General features: G+C 62.4%; 1 protein-coding gene across 4 annotated transcripts in view; it reads left to right on the top strand.

Annotated features, from left to right (window-relative positions):
- Positions 1 to 6,000, top strand: part of CBFA2T3 (CBFA2/RUNX1 partner transcriptional co-repressor 3) — an 84,819-nt gene that overhangs the window by 14,727 nt on the left and 64,092 nt on the right. Inside the window, exon 1 of one of the 4 annotated variants that reach the window (XM_047846103.1) lies at positions 2,919 to 3,467. The exons of the other annotated variants lie outside the window; for them this stretch is intronic. The gene's annotated coding sequence lies outside the window, so the exon portion shown is untranslated. Of the gene's footprint in view, positions 1 to 2,918; positions 3,468 to 6,000 lie in introns of those variants that run through there. 4 annotated transcript variants of the gene reach the window in all.

Here is a 6,000-nt window from a genome sequence, read left to right as displayed (position 1 = left end):
GACTGGCCCGGGCTACAGCCCTCTTCCCTGGGGCTTGTGACTGGCGAGGCTGGCCTCTCCAGCTCCTTCCCGCCGAGCACGGACCAGGCTTCAGCAACCTTCGCGGCACGGTGCTTCTGCTGGCTCCGGCAAACAGAGCGAGCTCGAAACCCACTTGCCTTCAAGTCCTGGGTCACACACAGACCCCTGGGGGTCAGCCGCCCCTGCCATCCGTGGATGACTGATACTTTTGTCAAGTGCAATTCGAATGTCAAATCTGGGAACCTTCCACCTCTCACCCTCTTTCCTGCACGTCTCTGTCTTCGGCCACGAGTCGTGTGGCTTTTCCGAGTCTTCTTTGCACACCTGTTCTGGCAGGTCTAAGAAAGTGCTAGAGACCCTGGGGCAGAAGGAAACAAGGGAGGCCCCAGAGACAAGAGGACAGCAGGCTACACTCCAGCACCTACTCACAAGATCTCAAACAACTCACGCCATGGGTCCCAACCTCGCCTTCCTTTGCTTCATCCGTGGATAGAGCTGAAGTTAAAAGTCAAGTTTCAATAAATTTTTTAATGTTTATTGTTGAGAGAGAGAGTGTGAGCAGGGGAGCGGCCGAGAGACGGGGAGACACAGAATCCGAAGCAGCCCCAGGCTCCGAGCTGTCAGCACAGAGCCCGACGCGGGGCCCGAACTCAAGAACCGTGAGAACATGACCTCAGCCGAAGTCAGACGCTGAACCGACTGAGCCACCCAGGTTCCCCTAAAAGTCACATTTCAGATAAACAGCTGAATATAAGCATGTCCCCAGTATTGGCTGGGATACATTTATACTAAAAATTATTCATCATTAATCTGAAATCCAAATCTAACTGGGCATCCTGGGTTTTTATTTCCTACATCTGGCAACCCTGTCCATACAGGACTTGAACCCTATGTCCAGTAGGATCGTGTGCAGCTGCAAATAGCAGAAAACCTAACAGGAATAGAGACCAGGTTGTTTGTTTCTGTCCCGGTGACGAGAGCCCAGAGGCGAGCGGCTCCGGCTGTAACGAAATGCCGCCATCTGGGACGGAGGCTTTTTTGCTCTGGATTCTACTACCCTCCACGTACTTGTGGCTTCCGGGCTGCAAAGTGGCTGTGCCACCTCCAGGCATCGCATCTGCCTTCCGAGAAGGAAGAAGAGGAAGAGAGAAGAAAACTGGGCCAGCCCCTTTTCCTAAGGAAAACGGGGGCTTTTGTAGAAGCCTCACTCAGCAGACTGCTGTTTCCACCACGACAGGGCTCCTGTCCGCGTCTCTGAGGCTCCTTCCCAAACCAGGACTTTCTGACTTCTAATTTCACATCTTCTCTGCTGTCTGCAAGCGGCCTCCGCACGCGGGGCCCCATCGGCCTGGCTGTGGCCCCACCAGGTCAGTACAGCAGGTGGCCCCGTGAGCATTCCGCCGCTGGCCGTCCTCAGGACCCTGGAGGACGGGGAAAGACCACACTGCCCTCGGCCCCCATGCCGAGACATCATTGTGTCTGAAGGGCCTCTGGAGGGCAAAGGCGGCAGGAGCAGTGACCCGGGGCCCGGGCCCATCCCCAAAGGGTCTCCTCTTATCCCCGAAGGCTTCTACTGAACATCGTTGGAGGGGACAACAGACCTGTCCTCCTTGGAACTTTTAAACAAAGAGCCGCCCTTCCTCCCGGGGCTTCCCTTTCCCCGAGTTCTCTCCATTTTTGCAAGCTTCTCTGGGACACTTCTCTCCTGATTCTCTCCCCTTCGCCTGGCTTCCCTCCGTCTTGCTCCCCCCGCCTCTCTGACAATCACAGCATCCTGCTAATTTACTTCCAGAACATTGTCTCGTGTGCCTGAGCTTAAGGGGAACAGCACACCCTGTCCTCACCGCCCATCCCAGACCGCCAGGCCCCCGTGACAGCCGCCAGCCACCCCGGGGCCCCAGGGGCCCCACACTTTTCCCAGGCCTGGCTTTCCGTGCCAGTCTGGCCCTAACTGTGCGCCCGCGATGGAGAGGCGCCCCCGTTCGCCAAGGCCCATCAGTGGTCACAGCTGCTATTCGTGTGATGGTCCAGTCACATCTGTGACAGCAGGGCCGTTTTGGTCCCACAGGTCAGTGCCCTTGGCTCCGGGCACAGAGCCTGCCCCACAGTGACTTCAAGTGACCCAACCCCTTTACCAGCGGAAAGGGGGTGGGCCCGCTCATGTCTGCTGGAACCAGGGCCGTGAGGATGCTTTCACCCCATTCCCCCGATCCCCAGCAGTGAATGGTGCCTGGCACGACCCGGCCGGGGTGGGTGCTCGGAGGGGAGCCGGTGGGCTCGCGGTCTACGGTGGGGGCGGCAGAACTCGGACCCGGATTCGCTGGAGCTCGTGCTCACGCACCAGCCTCAGTCTCCCCATCAGGAGAACGGGAATTTCTCCCCCTCCGCGATCGCACAGGCACATGGCACCCGAGGGCCCTTGAACCAGAGCATGTCTGCGTGGGAGTCTTGCCCTCCCCTGCTTGGCATCCCCCGCCCCCCGAGATAAGACTTCTCCTTCCCTCCACGAGGAGTTCCCCATTCGAGGCCACCGCACCACCCCCCACTTCTCCCCGGGGGTTTCAGGTTCTTAGAATTATTTTAGGTCTTCTTCCCCACACGGCCTGTTCCGGAGCCTTCCCTCCCAACGGGCTCCCTCCCGCTGCGGCTTCTGGGGCTCCCCGCGCCCCGAACTGTCCTGCCGGAGCCCCACCGATACGCGGCCTGCGCCCTTGGGCAGGGGGGTGGTGCTGAGGCTCAGAGGTGCTTTGGTCCTGGGTCTGCTTGGATTCTGATACAGCTTTCTTTTTTTTTTTTTTTTTTTATTTATTTATTTTTTTAATTTTTGGGACAGAGAGAGACAGAGCATGAGCGGGGGACGGGCAGAGAGAGAGGGAGACACAGAATCGGAAACAGGCTCCAGGCTCCGAGCCATCAGCCCAGAGCCCGACGCGGGGCTCGAACTCATGGACCGTGAGATCGTGACCTGGCTGAAGTCGGACACTTAACCGACGGCGCCACCCAGGCGCCCCCTAATACAGCTTTCTTGGGACAAGTCACAGAGCGTATGATTTACCTGGTGGACGTGTACGAGCCGGTGGTTTTTAGCACATTTGCAGAGCTGCGCAGCCACCCGCACCTCCTAATTCTAGAACATTTCCATCCCTCCATTAGACGCTCTGTGTGGCTTAGCGGGGCCCCCTGCCCCCTGCCCCGGCCTCCCGCAGCCACCCACCTGCCTCTTCTGGACAATTCGCATAAGCAGGACCCTGTGACAGGAAGCTCTGTGTGCGGCTGTCACGCAGCAGGACGCTTTGGAGACCCACCGCGTGTGGCATGAATGGGGCCCACATTCCTTTCCCTGGCTGAGTCACGTTCCACCGTCTGGACCGTGCCCGCTTCTCAGTTACCTTTGCTCAAGAGCCCGGTGTGAGCCCGGCCCACTGCCTGTGCTGTGTGTGTGACAGGTGAGCTCCCACCCCCCTCTGGGCATCGCCGGCCATCCAGTGCGGCCAGCGAGAGCAGCCCCACAGGACCGGCGTGCGGGTGCAGCAGGGAGGCCTGGGGATGACGCTGGCGGGGGCTCCGGCCATCGGCCTCTGTGTGCAGAGTTGTGGCGGACGCAGTCTCGGCCCGGGGCGCCCCGGCCACGGGGGCGGAGGCATTTGGGGGGCAGGCGACAGTGGCAACTGGCCGGGGGTCCCGGGGAGCGGGCTCAATTCCCGGGTCCCCGAGCACTTGAAGCACAGAAGGAGTTCTGTCCTCAGTGGGTCCCGCTCACAACGGCTCTCGGGCGCAGCCACGGGGGCTTCAAACCTCAGGGCCGGCTTTGTTCCGGGGGGGCGGGGGGAGCACCCTGGGCTCCTGGCCACCGTGGATTTGGGGCTGAGCCACCGTCACGCACACGCCGCATCTGCCGGGGCTCAGGGGTCTTCCCGCCCTGGCCCCGCACGGCCACACGGCCAGCTGCCGGGGTCTGGCCCTGAGGTCCCCGGGGAAACGCTGGGCACGCTGTATCCGTGTGGCCGGGAAGCGGGGGAAGGCGTCCTGCCCTCGCCATTGAGGTCGGGAGGTAGGCGCCGTTTAACCTCCGCCATCCCTTCGAGCCTGTGCCTTTGCGGGGTTTCCCGCCTCCGACTCAGGGGCTCCTCCTTGTTGGGCACCTGAGGCTCTGCCCCAGGAGTCCCCACCTCCCCACCCTGAGCTTCGTGGGGGCCTGGGGCCAGGTGGGGGAGAGCGGCAGGAGCCCGGCCAGCTGCCCTCTCAGACCCTCGAGGCCACGTGGCTGACAGAGTCTCCTCCCCAAAGTCTCAGGGGAGGGCATGTCGTGCTGGCCCAGACCAGTCAGCGACCGGGCAGCTGTGGCTGAGGGGCCGGGTCACCGAGTGGACCTCGGCTGTGGGATGGTCCCCTGGAAGGGGTCCGATGTGGTCAGTGACACCTGTAAGTGGGTGTGGCCGCGCTCAGGCCTGTGTCGTGTCAGGTGCGTCACACACGAGGATCCTGGAGGAAGGGACTGTTCAGCTCAGCAGATGAAGAGCCTTCGTGGCGTCAGAGGGGAGGGAGCTCGGCCCGTCCCCTCCCCGTCCCTGCTTCTGCTGGCTCCACAGCAGCCCCGCCCTGACCCTGACACCCCAGCTCAGCAGCTCGGCGGGAGGGACACTCTTCCACACCCAGCTTCGGGCCGGGAAGGTTCCGGAGGGTGCTGGTGGGTCCGTTTCCAGAAGGGGACCGTGCGATCCGGGTGACCCCCCCAGGCCGTGTCACGTGCCGTTAGGAGGAGGGTGGGGTGGGTGCCCATCTCCCCGTGGGACGCGCAGGGAGACTGAGGCTCAGACACATCACGGGGCCTGCTCTGGAGGTCAGAGCCCAGCCGCCTCTTCTGGACAATTCCCCTTGAGAGAAGCCCGGAGACTTCACGCTATTAAGATTCACGGGATGTAGTCTCAGCCAACAGTCCCAAAGGTCTATCTTCCCAGGAGTAAATTTTGACTTCGACAGGCAGAAATCACAGTCCCTGGGCACCGCAGAGCAGCGAAAGACGTTGCCGTCAGCAGTGACACGGCCTAGGAACAGAGAAATCTCACCCGTCTCTGCTCCTTGCCCTGCTCCCCAGATAAGCCCCCCCCACCCGCCCCCTGGAGCCCCCAGCTCGCTTGCACTCGGACCAGATCCTCCTGGCCCACGCGCCTCACCACACCCCCAGCCCCACAGGGTGGGGCAGGGGCCTCGGGCTGTTTCTAGAATCTGAATTTCGGGAGCCGGGTCTGCAGCCTGGGGAACATGGTCTGGGGTCTCGGGAGCGGGGTCTGGAGGGATGCCGGGCACAGTGGACAGGTGCCACACACCTCCACAGCCTCCCTCAGGCCTCCAGGGCCGCGTGAGCCCGGCACGGGCCCCGGCCGGGCGTGACGTTGCCACAGCCTGGCCGTCGGGGCTGGATAACCTCTTCCAGGAGAGGAGGCAGGTGGGGCTGGACTGGGGGACCCACGCACTTGCTTCCAGGCTTCTGTGCCACCCCTTGTCTCTCGGAGGCCCAGGCATGCCGGGGCGGCGGGGGGGGGGGTGGGGAGCAGAGGGTCTCACCGTCCACGGAGATCTTTCTGTCTTCACCCGGCCTCAGAGCTGCTCACTGCACTGGCCCCGCGGGGCAGTGGGAAGACGAGGACAGACTGGACAGATGTTCGCCTGAACAATCGGGGCTTCTTGGCCAGAAAAGACCCCGCGGGGGTCATGTTCCCCTTTGGGCCCCTGCAGTGACCCTCCTAGAACTGACAGACGGGACCTGGCCAAGCAGAGAGGCCTGGCCGGGAGGCAGGGCCTCCCCGCTCTGCGGCCATCTCCCCACGTGTGAAATCAGGCCTTTGGTCTGGTGACGCTTCTCCTTCTCTGTGCCCTGCTGTCGAAGGTCACAGACCGAGGACGGTGGGGGGGCCCCAGGCAACTGTGAACACGCCGAGGTACACGGAGGGCAAAGGGGGGATCCAGGGAGCCCAGAGG

Source organism: Prionailurus viverrinus, unplaced genomic scaffold, assembly GCF_022837055.1.
Source record: "Prionailurus viverrinus isolate Anna unplaced genomic scaffold, UM_Priviv_1.0 scaffold_38, whole genome shotgun sequence".
Lineage (NCBI taxonomy): Eukaryota > Metazoa > Chordata > Mammalia > Carnivora > Felidae > Prionailurus > Prionailurus viverrinus.
Note: the sequence above shows the minus strand (reverse complement) of the source record. Positions and strands in the feature narration are given on the sequence as shown.